Source organism: Panthera onca, chromosome F2 (genome assembly GCF_046562875.1).
Source record: "Panthera onca isolate mPanOnc1 chromosome F2, mPanOnc1 haplotype 2, whole genome shotgun sequence".
NCBI classification, from domain to species: Eukaryota; Metazoa; Chordata; class Mammalia; order Carnivora; family Felidae; genus Panthera; species Panthera onca.
This window is the reverse complement of record NC_138356.1, coordinates 25,282,052-25,296,865: the sequence shown is the minus strand read 5'-3', so window position 1 is coordinate 25,296,865 and position 14,814 is coordinate 25,282,052. Positions and strand designations below refer to the sequence as shown.

Here is a 14,814-nt window from a genome sequence, read left to right as displayed (position 1 = left end):
TGGGAAACTAAAGCACTTCAGATCTGTTAGACTTGGCAGAGCACTGTTTGAAAACTAACAACCTAATTCTATCCTCTGAGGAGAAAATGAGACCCAGAGAAATGACGCTACTCACTCAAGGTCATTATTAGAATTGGAGACCAAGAGTCCTTTACTTACTCTCCTTACTCTGCTATCCATGTATAGCACTACGGATTAGCTAAGCAATTTTCAGGCAAGGTTCGAGAAATAAGGTAAAATACTACTCAGATACCATACTTCGATATGAAGAAAAATAACAGTGGTGAACCGTTTCTTAACCTCCAGCCGAATTTTGTTTTATTTTAAATGTGATCTTTATTGTTCACTCTTAATTTCCCTGATGAACAACTTTTTTTTTAATGTAAAACTGAAAATCCCCTAGAAGACCTGTAGCTGGACATTAAAGCGCAGTCATATCGTAGGATTCTGCCAGAGTTTCCAGCTTTGCTCTCTTGGACACTTCCAACATGGGCGATCAATTTGTGTCCTGCTCAAAGAAATGAAGGTTATTTTGCCCAAGTTCAGATTTAATTCACTGCACATTACATATTTTCTAGTTTACCTATTAAGGCTTTGTGGTATTAATTATTGATAAGCTTCTAAAATATTTTGATTGGGGTTCCTGGGTGGCTCAATTGGTTAAGCGTCCATCTCAGCTCAGATCATGATCCCACGATTCGTGGGTTCAAACCTTGCACTGGGCTCTGTGCTGACAGCTCAGAGCCTGGAGCCTGCTTCAGATTCTGTCTCCCTCTCTCTCTGCCCCTCCCTTGTTCATGCTCTGTCTCTCTCTGTCTCAAAAATAAATAAAATATTTTTAAAAATTAGAAAAATAATAAAAAATAAAATTATTCTGATTAATAAAATGAGTCCCTTATATATAACATAAATAAGTCAAATATGAGCTATAAGGCGAGTAAGCACGCATTCAATAAAAATTACATTGTTCTTAAATTGCACAGAATTTGTTTTCAGTAAGAAAATTCTTACCCAAACACCAAAAAATATTTAAACATCAGGGATTCAAAAAATACATTTTTCAAATTCTTTCAGCTTATGGTAAAGTGCTCCTTCATGTCCACATCCATTACATTTGTTATATTCCCTCTTGTTATCCAGTTTCTAATAAACAAAACATTCATTCAGCAAATAATACTTATACACAGCATGACAATTTCTTTACACAATACACACACACACACACACACACACACACACCAAAAAACATTAAAAACAAGTGACAGAACCTCATTAATGACATAGCCTGGTATTATTTTCCAGACTGACTTTATGTCTTATTATTTACTGTGCCATGATAAGCATATGGCTCTAAAGACAATCTCTGAAAGTTCAAATCCCAGCTCTACCCCTTATTAATTATGTGACCTCAGGGAAATGTACCTAAATTCCTTTTGCCTCAATTTCCTTACGTGTAAAAATGAAATAATATCTCATATGTAACTGAGGAAAAAGTATGTTAATACAGTGAATCGCTTAGTATTGTAACTGACATTTGTAAAATACTCAATGTGTTATTATTAGTCCTAAACGATAAACAAATGAAAGATTCACAAATTTCTTTTTTCAAAGGTAGAAGAAAATCCAGATAGTCTATATGGATTATAAAACTAAACAAAAAAACATGCAGATTTTAAAATTCTTAAGATATGCAAGAAAGAAAAAGTTTAACTTGCAGGAAATACAGTGCCACCCCCCCCCCACCCCCACCTCCAGCTTTTTTAGTGTATATGTCAGCAGCTGTTAAAGGCAATCATTTCTATTTCTTTAAGTAAAACAATCATTTGCCTTCATTCATGAGCAAAACGAGGAGAATAATCTAAGAAGCCAATCTATCTCTTAAAAAGGGTTGGAGCTTGGGCAGGGCAATTCAGAGAGTTGCATTTGAAAGGCGGGTACTGTGCTTAACAGATAGGAGGGGTCAGTTCTGAGCCAGGCATTTTAGGAGGCCCTTTTCTCATTTAATCCTAACCAGATTTTACACTGAGATGTGTTACTGTCCCGGTTTTATAAATGACAAAACTGACACTCAAAACGGTTCAGGAACTTGAGCAGGGACACGCACCACTGACAAGGACAAGATTCTAACCTAAACGTACCTGATACCGAATGCATTTTCAGGGGTCACTGTCTCATCTAGGGACTCCAGAGTCTGAACAAGCCACTTTATTTAGTTTTTAGAGTGGGCTCATTAGCTACTCTGTTCCCACACTCAACATCTAGCTCTTACCTTGCTATAAATTTTACCATCTTTACAGAAAGAAAAATATTTGTTATAAAATCCACTCTACAAGACTTGGATTTTGGAATCTAAACAAGTTTTAGAACCTTAGAAATTCCTGTGGAAATATTACTAGAGCTCTCATATCCAGGAATTCCCTTATAAGGTCTTTATCTTCTATCCCCAGAATCATTGGAATTTCAAGATCATTTGAATTTATGTAAGGTCATGAATCATGAGAATTTGTTTTAGTAATTTTTATAATGGTGCAAATAGTAATACAAAGAAATTCTTTGGGTTAGTAGAATAACAAGAAATACAAAGAAATTCTAAGGGTTAGCAGAATAACAAACCCTAGATTTTGGTTTTATTTGACTTGGACATAAATCCTATTTAGAATATTTATATACTTAGAAAAATAGGTATTTCTCTTCTGATTAGATACCCTTTGCCCTTACACTCCAAATTTGGTCACCAGAAACCAACTGTTCTTCAACTTCTATACATATAAAGAAACTTGAAGGATTTAATTCTAAATATACCAGATTCAGCTGATAATACTTCTCATTCTCCATAGTGTGATTTTAATAAATATTTTAATGCTAAAAGTCCATGATTTAAAAAATTAACCTAAGAATCCTTTCAAAATTTAACGGTAGGCTTTGGCTACAGGGAACACATGCACATATCAAGTCAAATAGTTTCCTTTTTCGTTTTAGGATAATCTAAAAACAAAAAAATATTTAAGATACTTGAATCTTACTTGGCAAATGCCTCTATTTTACCTGACCACGTCTAGGAGAAGTGCAATCTGTAAAATTGATTTATTAACCCACCCCTAGAATGGTGAGGGACTTACCTGGTTGGCAAATTTGGAAAGACTAAGTGGGATGCAGAGCTCTCTCTAGACCCTGTTTCTGCCTGCAAGTTCCCACAGAAGGTTACATAGAAAGGAATTCTCAAAACAATGACATGAATAAATTACATGAATACATATAAATTACATGAATACACTACAGTAGATGCAAGAACAAAATAAATTTTAAAATATTGTGTTTCATTACACAGCATTTCCTCACAAATGCTCAACCACATAACCCTGTTAATTTTGCCAGCATGTTCAGCCTAACAAGTGTAAAAAGCAACATAAGTGAGCCTGACGTTAAAGTTGATAACAGTACATATACTCAAACTCAGAAGTTCAACTAATTGCATTGGAAATTGAAAGTAAATTAGAAAGTTGTAAGCAAATTGCCAGTTATAAACACTTAACATATATTTTAGTTCTTTCTCTGTAATAAAAAAAAATTTTATTTCTATGGTTTATCGTAAATGAAAAATAAGACGGGGAACTGGGCATTTTCTTCTTGGCACTTTAAAATAAAAACAATAAATAAATAAAGCTTCACTGAAGCTGTAGGTTGCCAGTGCTCATGAAAATAACTGATCCAAGGGCCATTAGTGGCTCATAAAATAAGAAAGCTCAATAAAATAATCATAACCTCACATGTTTATTTAGTTCTGAGACTTAAGTGATGGACCTTTGTACCTGACCATGCCTAGAGACAGTTTCATTACACACACTCCCTCTCTCTCTCTCTCTCTCTCTCTCTAATTATGTAAACTCACAGACACACATTTATGGGACATCTATAATGCCATCATATCTTTCCTTTAGTAAACAACAAAGCAGTATTATTTAGTTTCCTTTACTAAATAAATCAGCCAAGCAATGGCTTTCTATTTAAATTATAATTAGTTATAATTTGAAGTCTCTAAATTTCCTATGAATGGCAGATAAACCCAAGCCAGAAAGAAAGGTTCAACTAATATGAATATATTATAACCCTCTGTAATTACATTTCTAGGTTTCTGAACTTGTTTTATCATTATCAAATTCATTTTAAGTAGTTTTTAAGGACAGGGAATCCAAAATTTTCATACAGTACTCACCTTCTTTCTAACTTCCTAACTTACCCATAATATGGAGAATGCTCAAAACTATGTAATCTCTCAAGTGACAGTAGTGTCTTAGACAAATTTAGGGTGAATAAAGCATATGTTTCTTACATGACAAATAAAATGTTTTTACACACTTAAAAATATCTCTTATTAGTAACAAAAAAAATTAGTAAAGCAATGCCATATCCTTGATTAAAATAGTTGTCCCTGGTCAACCTTCAATTTACAGAAAGCAATGTTTATTTATTTTTATTTTTTTAAGTTTATTTATTTACTTTCAGAGAGAGAGAGAAAGAGAGAGAGAGCAGGAGCAAGGAGGGGCAGAGAGAAAAAATCCCAAGCAGGTTCCATATGGTCAGTGCAGAGGCCCATGTGGGGCTCGAACTCATGAACCTTGAGATCATGAACAGAGCAGAAATAAAAAAGCAGAGGCTCAACAGACTGAGCCACCCAGGCACCCCTCTCTGGTATTTTAGAACAAGGGACTTCTCCTCCTTTCAATATATTCTCTTTAGCTAGAATCTTGATGTCTTCTCTAGACACATTTTTAGTCATGTCTAGGAGCATTCTCTATTGAGTCTCCCTACTTGACCACAGAGATTCTCACCTTCTTCCCATCTTAACAAAAATCTTGTCTTGACTCTACTGTCCTACTCTTTTTCTTTAATCTTACCCCCTCAGTTCTAAGAAATTGTTTGCTATTTGGGCTCCATGTCAACATCACCCACTCACTTTTTTAAACCTCACTCTACCACAGTCATGCTAAGAAACTTTTTCTCTACTAGCTGTCACCAGTCGAGGCCACAAATCCTCATCCTGTGATACCTCTTTTACATAGTTTTCTCTCTGGTCTCGCCAATTCCAATCACATTCACTCTTCCTGATGAATTAATCTTTCTAAAGCGTAGTTTGGTTAAATCCTTTTAGTGCGAAGCGTGGTGATAGTGGAAGGCAGCCACAGAAACAAACTGATTCCTCTTCCTCTGGATAAATTTTATTTCATTTCACTATTCTTTTCACCTCTGATTTAACAAAACTCTTAAAGTCACTATTCTTCCACAAAACATTACATGCCTGCCTCAAATTTTAGTATTCCCTTTGTCTAAAACAGCATTTTTCGAACATTTTTAACCATGACCTAAAGTGAGACATAAAATTGTGACCAAGTATACACACAATTAAACATACGTATGTCAGTATCACATATAAATCCAAAAAATTTCTTGACATAATGACACTCTGTAACTTTTTACATGTAAATCACGATCCACTGAACTTACTTCTTTACCCAGTAATAAAGAGCAACCCACAGTTTGAACACCCTGATGTAGATTATCTACAACCCTAACCTTTTTCTAAATTTGATTCAGTTATGTACTTCATTATGCCATCATTCATTTCATTCAAAAGAACAAGTAATAGGGGTGCCTGGGTGGCTCAGTTGGTTAAGCGTTCGACTTCGGCCTAGATCATGATCTCACGGTTCGTGGGTTCAAGCCCCGCATCGGGCTCTGTGCTGTTGGCTCAGAGCCTGCAGCCTGCTTCGGATTCTGTGCCTCCCTCTCTCTCTGCCCGCCCCCCCCCCCCCACACCTCACGCTCTGTCTCTCTCTCCTTCAAAAACAAATGTTAAAAACAAAATTTAAAAGAATAAGTAATAATGCCCTGTTGGAAGTCATGCATTTCTGTCAGCACTGGGATTAAAATATAAGCAAACAAATCCCTGCCCTCATGGAGTTTGTAGAGTCCATCCCAAAAGACAATGATCATCCATGCTCCTCTCTTCTTAAAATATTTACCTAATTTATCCATTTCATAGCTACATCATGCTACTTTACATTTCTTCATCTTTTTAATCTAAATCGTACCTCCACAAATAAACTATAATTTCCTTCAAGAGAGGAATCCCTTTTTTCCCTTTTTTTTTTCTTAAAGTAGGCTTCAGGCCCAGTGTGGAGCCCAATATGGGGTTCTAACTCATAACCCCGAGATCAGAACCTAAGCCAAGAATAAGAGTCAGATGCTTAACTGACTGAGCCACCCAGGCCACTTAAGAAAGGAATCTTAATTACACATATTTGCACTCTGTACCTTCATTTAGTAGGGGGAACAATGGGGTAAAGTAAGAACACAATGAGTTCTAGTCTTAGTGCACCACTTACCAGCTTTGCAACGGTGGGCCAGTCACTCAACTTCTCTCAAGTTCAGTTTCTTCATCTGTAAAATGAGGGGGTTGGGCTAGGTCAGTGGTTTTCAAATTCTACTGCAAAAAGTTTTCAGGATTCAATGCAGGTTCCAAAGCATGAGAAGAAGCACTCAAAAAAGGGACATCAGGGCTTGGATCCCCTTCTCCTTTCTCAATTGCAGCTTACAATTCTGTTTGGAAAAAAGACAGGTCTCAGTGTTTAAAACGTTTTAATTATTAAATCTCCAGAGTTTGCAATCGTGTGCTCTACCTTCTCTGCCATACAAGTTGAGGTGGGGGAAGAAGAATAAGGTAGGAGGAAATGAGGTAGGAAAGAGGCAGGAAAGAAGACAAAATACTTCTAATAGAGTTTATACACTACTGGGTTTCAAAAATTGCTAGGAACAGTATATATGTTACTTTATTTTTTCTATTTAAAAACTTCACAAGATAGGAATTATTAGGCTCATTTTACACATGAGAAAAATGAAGCTCAGGAAGGTTGGATACTTGATCAGGTACTATAATTAAGAAGCAGTGAGGCCAAAATATTCTCTTTCCATTATCCCAAGCTGCCCTTAAAAGAAACTAACAAGGACATTACATATGCCCTTTATTTTTATTTTTATTTTTTTGTTTTTTTTTGCTTTTCCTATATTTCACCTTAATCCTCACAACTTTGAGGAATATAGTTCTGCATTATTCTTATTTTGCCAGTTAGGAAACCAAGGTTCTAAGAAATGAAAGTGATCTGCCCAATGGTAAAATAATTCAATGGGAGCAAGCATGGAGCACAATACCTGAATTCATATTCTGTGCTCTTTCCATACACCAAATTTTCTCCTTTAAAAGAAAGAAAGAAAAATAAGGAAACAGGAAGAGGGAAGGAGGCAGAATGGATGGCACAAGTGGAGAATTATAACAATTCCACTGCTTACTTAAGAGGGCTAGTGAGTTAAATGAGATAATGAAAATGAGATCATGGAAAGCACCTTGAAAAATCTTAAATAATCAATATCAGCTATTATTATTAATTATTCAAACAGTGTGCACTGACATTGACATTTTATGTTTTTGTAAAATTCCATGTGGTAATTGCAAATATAAAAGAGCTATATAATGAATTAATTGCTTAGATATACTACAGAAACTCCTAAAAAACAAGGACGATCTGACACTCTTGAGATTATGATACAACAGTTGGTTATATATGCCTGCTTTCTGTTCATGATATACAATCCCTACCAGCAGCAGAATAATTCAAATTTTCAATTTTTCTTGAATTTCATCACAAACTCAATCAAAAGCATGGAAGTCAGTATTTTAATATCCTTGTACCATGTGAAAAATAATAGCATGCTCTACTACCTGAACTCTTAGAACATTTTTTATTTTGATTGTCTTCCCATTATACTGAGAGATTGTCAGGACCTTATCAGGAAGATCATCCAAACAAACTAGAACATTATTAAGGCTCCAGCAGAGCAGTAACTCACTGAATGTATGAGTGATTAAAAGCCATACAGTTGTGACAAGGACCATAAGGAGATCAGACAAAAGAGTTACATGTCTTTTAAAAAGACCAGAATGATTTAACCCCTTGTATCTTTTACCAGCATTAAAGCTGCAGCATTATTTGATCAATATTAAAGCCTTATGTGACTGAATTCCTTATGGCAAATCACTTCCAAAGGTCAAAACCCAGAAACTGGATTAACGAACAATTACAACATAATTATTGCCTTGCCACAGTGCCAGCGTTCCAAAAAAATGATATTTAACATAACAATATATCCTGACATTAGTAAACACTACAACTTTTGGAATCTGTCATTGACTACAGTTAAACTTCTTTAGATTCACTGAGGTATTTGGGCTTAGAAACATTGTCCCATTTCATTTAACATTCACAAAACTATTATTAAATGCTTCCTATCTGCCAGACGTTGCACTGTTCACTGGAAAGAAGGCATAAACTGAGAATAGATGCTCCTTGGAGGAATGAGCAATCTAGCGTGAGAGAGAAACAGCTAAGTTAATTTTTACAATGGGATGTCACTGAAAAAAATGCCTCTGCCATGTTGTTAAATGAAGTAAACTGACCTTTAAAACCAAACAGTACCAAAACATTAACTGCATTCTCTTAAGCAGAGGAGAACAGTGATTATTAGACTTTATTTTCTGCTTTCTGGTTTTTGGAAGAATTTTTTTGGTACACTTATAATCAAAAGTAAAGGGTTCAAGAGAGAAATTCTTTAACGAATGTCTAGGAGAATGCTGTAAAAATCCCAGAAGAAGACCACTGACTGAGAGTAAGGCAAACCCTGGGAGCAAAAATGACTTCTGAACTGTCTCTGGATGGTCAATGACAGTGTAGAAGACAGTGGATGATAGCTGTAGTACTGAGAGAATCATCTAGAAGAAGAAAAAGTTTTAAAGTCAGCTTTCCATACAGTTCGAGTGATGGATGAGGAAGAAATGTGGGAAACTGAATGCTCCTCAGGAGAGAAAAATAAGGAGACCAAGCTGTCAAGGGCTTTAGATGCCAACCTAACGACATCTGGATTTTATCCTGTAGTCAATGGGAAGCCAGGGCTCTAGCAGTTGGGGCCTCTAAACATGGGACACTCTCAGATTTCTCTTTTCTAAGATGTTTCTGACTCCAAAAGTCTGTGAGGTAAAACTCTTGGTTGAGGATGAAAACTCCTAATGGAATAAAAACTGAGTCAGTAGGTTTGAAAAGTCCATTGAGTTGGAACTGACAGGACCTGTCCACCAAGTGCAGAGAGGGGTGAGAAGAAAGAAAAACCAACGGATAACTCAGAGAGAGCAGGATTAGGGCAAATGAAGAGTTAATGAAATCACTGGTGCATACTGAGGATTATTCACTGGACAGTCTGAACACAGGTCTTCTATCCAAGAGAAAGACTGAGGTCCTTTCTCCTCTGATTTTCATCACCATTACAGTAAAGTAACTAATTATATATCACTAGCAAGTAAGTAACGCTTTTAATCTTTTTTTAATGTTTATTTATGTATTTATTTATGAAAGAGACAGAGCGAGTGAGAGAGAGAGAGGGAGCAGGGAAAGGCAGAGAGGGAGAGAGAGAGGATCCCAAACAGGCCCACACTGTCAACATGGAGCCTGATGTGGGCCTGGAACTCATGGACCAAGAGATCATGACCTGAGCTGAAATCAAGAGTCGAATGCTTCACCAACTGAGCCACCCCAGCACCCCATGTTTTTAATCTTATAAGTGAAATTCTTTAAAAACAAAACAAAACAAAACAAAAAACAAAAAAGCTTGGGTGCCTGGATGGTTCAGTTGATTAAGGGTCGGACTTCGCCTCAGGTCATGATCTCATGGTTCCTGGGTTTGAGCCCTACTTTCAGGCTCTGTGCTGACAGTTCAGTAGTCTACTTTGGATTCTGTGTCTCCCCCTCTCTTTGCTCCTCCCCTGCTCATGCTCTGTCTCTCTCTGTCTCTCAAAAATGAGTAAGCATTAAAAAAAAATTAAAGAAACAATTTTCTTAAATAAAAATGTTTTTAAAAAGTTTGAAGTTTCTAATAATGGCCAAACAAAAAATCATACACATCAAGAATACTCATACTTATATTCATATACTTCCCTTCTGATATGAACTGGGTTATTGTCCCCATCATTCAGCTTCTCTCACTAGGTTTAGACATCCACATCCTGTGCTAAGTAATTTTACAGTGCCTGCACTGTGGGTGGAATATACTTCCCTATCGCAGTAATGTTGAGCTTGGCCACGAAATTGCTTTGACTAATAGAATGTCAGTGGACATGATGTAACAGAAGCTTTAATTGTTTGCATGGCTTGGCTTGCTCTCTTGTGTACCTGTGATCTGTCACAAAAAGAATATGCCACTCGATCTACTGCTCCTTCAACTGCACCTCATACCGGAAATGTAGTCAGAAGCCTGCAGTACAGCCTAATCCTAAGGAGCCTCGCTTAGATCAGCCCTATTACACCCTTGAGACTATGAAAATAAATAAAGTAACAGTAAGACACTAAGCATTTTATGGCTTGTTGTTGTTGTTGTTCTGCAGCATTACTGTAGCAACAGCTGACTACAACAGGTTTTCCCTTACCTCCGAGTAAAGGAAACAGAGGTGTGTGTTTTTTCCCTTAAGACTATGGTTTGCTATACAAGCATAATGTACTTGGTGGGTTTTTTTTTTTTTAATTTTTTAATGCTTATTTATTTATTTTTTTGATAGGGAGAGACAGCACGAACAAAGGAGGGGCAAAGACAGGAGACACAGAATCCAAAGCAGGTTCCAGGCTCCGAGCTGTCAGCACAGAGCCCGACGTGGGACTCAAACCCACGAACCGCGAGATCATGACCTGAGCGAAAGTCAGAGGCCTAACCGACTGAGCCACACAGGTGCCCCAAGGCATAATATATTTGCAAAATATATATATAATGCTTTGGTGCAGAAGACCCCAAAGTTGAAGATGGTATCGATAGATGACTCTATAAATCAAGGTTTTCAACTCTGCAAATTTATCAGTAAAGTTATAGTATATCAATGGAAATTCATGCATGATTTGTAGTGAATATTACTAAGCTCATTCTAAACAAAAGAATAAGAATATCCAAGACAATCTTGAAGACACTATTTTATTTGCTTTTATGCATGTATATTTAAAAATATTAAAATAAATAATGGAAATAATTATAGAACTAAAAAGAGATCTTAGAGATTAAACATATAATAACCAAAATGCAAAATGCATCAGAAGCCTAAAAAGTAAACAATAAAAATACTTCTTACATAAAAAATAAACGCAAAAAGAGAATGAAAATATGAAATAAAAGTCAGGAGACAAAACTAATCTGGGAGGTCCAACAAAATAAGAAAATGAAACAAAAATAAGAAAATGAAAACAAAGAAATAGGAAAGAAAAAAATCATTTAAAAAAACAAACCAACACTAGAAAATGTCCCCAAACTAAAGCAAAATATAAGATTTCGAAATTGAACAGGACCATGGGGATGTCAAGACAAAGAATGAAAAAAGGCCCACACTCATATCCTTTTGAAATTTTGTAACACAGTGCATCCTAAGATTTTCAAAAACATGCAGAGCCCCACAAGGGAAGTTTTGGAGGGGGGGAGAAAATCTGAGACAACCTAAGACTTTGAGTATTAAAAAAAATTGAGGATAAGGTAACAGCAAATTTAGAGGAGAAAACAGAAAGAAACCGAATTTGAAATTTCAGGGTTAAAAACAAACTTGTCTGAAAAAAATCAAAGCCCAGACATAAAGCAGATGTAAATTTGGAATAATTTCAAGCAATTGAGTTAAATATTAAACAGAAAGAACGAGACTCCATTTGAACACATAACAATTTTTCCCAAGCATTTCCTAGGTTTCTGGGGGTGAACCTATATCCCTGTAGAAGAGCACACTGCACATTAGACATGCTTCTGGACTGTCCATATTGTTTACCTGTTTCCAACTTTTAGAGGCAATAGATTAAAAAAAAGGAAGACTTGGTGATGGTTATAGAAAAAAATATAAATATAAGTAAGCTTGACAACATAAAAGTTTAGCTGACCAAAAGTAAGCCACAGGAGAAAGGAAAAGTTGAGGAAATTAGCAGAAGTAATAATAACTTGTCTTAAAAAATTAAAAGTATAGACTTGTTTAAAAAAAAAAAGAGAATTCTTAACAACATTATTTCAAGTGATAAAAGTAATCAGCAAAAGAACAAAATGAAAAATAAAAATGTTCAACATTGAAAGGAAGGGCGAGGAAAGATGGGTAAGTTAAGGGGGACAGATCCTCAACTATCAGAGCAGGAGTCGATGATTCTGCTTTAAAGTTGACAAGCGTGTGATCACCATTTATAGAGTAGCATTGCAACAGGAAGGAATTAAAAAACAACAGTTATGAGTTGCCCTGAGAATTTGATGAGAGTGAAGGAATGACAAGGTAGAGAGAGTACTTTTTATTATAACCATCCTGTAACATGGGATTGTGATTAATTAAAAAAAAAAGATTTTTAAAAGAATGATTCAGAATTCATGTCCCATAATACTACTAGCTGCACACTTATAATAGCAACAAATAATAATAAACCTTCACCTTAAAAATTAAGAACCTAAAATGGAATGAGAAAAAGCCATCACCAGGCTAATGAATTAATTCAAATGCCCAAATTTAATATATTTAATGCAGAATGTTAAACATATTTAGAAAATAAACAGTTTTTGCATATTTATTATCATTCAGTACTTATGATATTTACACGTAGCATGTACCATTTTACCTGTATTCTCTTTTTTATTTTCTAGAAATAGGGGAGAAGAAATAAGCATTTATTCAACACCTACCAGTGAAGTGTTTAAATATGTCTCTGTTCTCAGGACTAAAATTTGGCATAATTTTACCATCATATCAACTCTAAAGCAATAGCACTAAGAGATTTATCTGAGGTTAGTAAATGATGGAGTAAGGAGTATTCTGGATCCAAAACTACTATTATATTAGGCTACTATAATCATTTTAGTGATCGTTAATCCTACCGATGATCATTTTAGTCTACTAAATTATAATATCAAAATACTAATCTTAAAATACACACACAATTGTACTATGTTTACCTAGATCTTCCTTAGTTTCTGTGGTAAGCAGAGTAATGGCCTTCCAAAAATGTCCTCGGAAGCTCTAAATATGTTACTTTACATGGCAAGTGACTTTGAAGATGTGATGAAGATGAGGCTCTTAAAACAGGGTGAGAATCCTGACTAAGCCAGGTGGGCCCAATGGAATCACAAGGGTATGTTAAAAAGATGGAACGAGGAGTCAGAAGAATCAGAAAAGGAGCTGTGGTGACAGAAACAGATGTTAGAATGGGATTGTTAGCTTTGAAGGTGGAAGATGGAAGAGGGGGCCACGAGCCAAGGAGTGGAGGAAGACTCAAGAAGCTGGAAAAGCAAGGAAATGGATTCTCCACCAGAGTCTCCAGAGGAATGCAGCCCTCCTGACATCTTAAATTTAGCCCAGAGAGACCCCTTGGAACTTCTTGTGCTGTAAAATAATAACACGTATAATAATAAATGTTATCTCAAGCCACTCAGTTTGTGGTAATTTGTTACAACACACATATGAAGCTAATGCAGAAATAGTTTCAGAATCAGAAGGATCTGGGCTTAAGTCTTGTCTCTGCTGTGATGTGGGGCAAGATTCTTAACCTCTATGAATTTCTGTTTCTTTATCTGCATTTTGAAATTGTAAATAGCAAGTGCGGTGATCATTCATCTGTGGTTAGAGCTCATTAATGGGTAAATGCTATTATTAAGTACTAACAATAGAAGAAAAACAAAATTTGTAAGAAAAAAAATGGTTAAGATTGTCTTTTGCTTCCAAACTCCCGAAGTTAGCTAGCCAGTGATTCTTCATAACATATTGGCTACAAGTTGAAATATGAAGGAGGAAAACTCTTCCAATATTGAAACCACTTCATGATTTGAGCTTATTCACTGTACTCCTTTAATATCTAGCCTCTTTGGGGAAGAGGCAATATCCTTGACTGGCTATAAATTTATGAGTGTAGTTGCTTTTATGGCTCTGAATGTAATAGAACTTAAGTAAATACTGATAAGTTCTCTATTCTTCTGAGAAGTTTCCACCCACATAATATTGTCCTATCATTGGAAATCCCCACAGTTTTGATAAGAACGAAGGCAAGAACTCTTTTTTATATGATACTTGTCAATTAGAATCAGGACAGCATTCATCATTTTAGTTGGAAAGGCTATGTGTTTTTTAAAAAACCCACTTGAAGTCTGTATAATGAAATTTTACTTTTATTGTCTTTTGAGCACCTTCAGCTGGTCCTTGGGAGGTTAAGGTTGACTTTCAAGCTTATTTTTTTCAAGTATCCTTTAACATAGTTTGCATTTATAGATTAAATGGTAAACTGAATTAAAGGAAATAGGTATTTTCTGTCACCACAGTCTCCCCACATAAATTGACTATATTTGAAAACCATGTCCATCTTGTCAATATAGGGATAGATACTCCTTCATTAACTAGGCCTGTAGGGAACTATATTAACTCTTTCAAACCACTTAAACACCAGCCATTTGGCAGGAATTCTTTGTGTTCACACTGTATTTAAGTATATTTTTCTCCTCAGATGCAACATCTTAAGCTTTCTGTGTACGTATTGTAACATTGCACCAGTTAATTACCACCCAGGGGGCCTCACAAATAGGCGAATTCTCACTGAAAACCATAATCACTCAAAAAAGTATAAAGTGTGACTAAGAAAAAATGATTTACGACATCATTCCCCCTATTCCATCATGTATGGTTCTTCACTGGTATGGGCATCCCTTTGAGATATGACCTGTGTTATCTGAAAA

At 35.7% G+C, this 14,814-nt stretch overlaps 1 protein-coding gene across 1 annotated transcript in view; it reads right to left on the bottom strand.

The window, feature by feature from the left end:
- Window positions 1-14,814, bottom strand: part of HNF4G (hepatocyte nuclear factor 4 gamma) — a 127,082-nt gene that overhangs the window by 72,492 nt on the left and 39,776 nt on the right. Inside the window, exon 2 of the mRNA XM_078441975.2 lies at window positions 6,384-6,597. The gene's annotated coding sequence lies outside the window, so the exon portion shown is untranslated. The remainder of the gene's footprint in view (window positions 1-6,383; window positions 6,598-14,814) is intronic.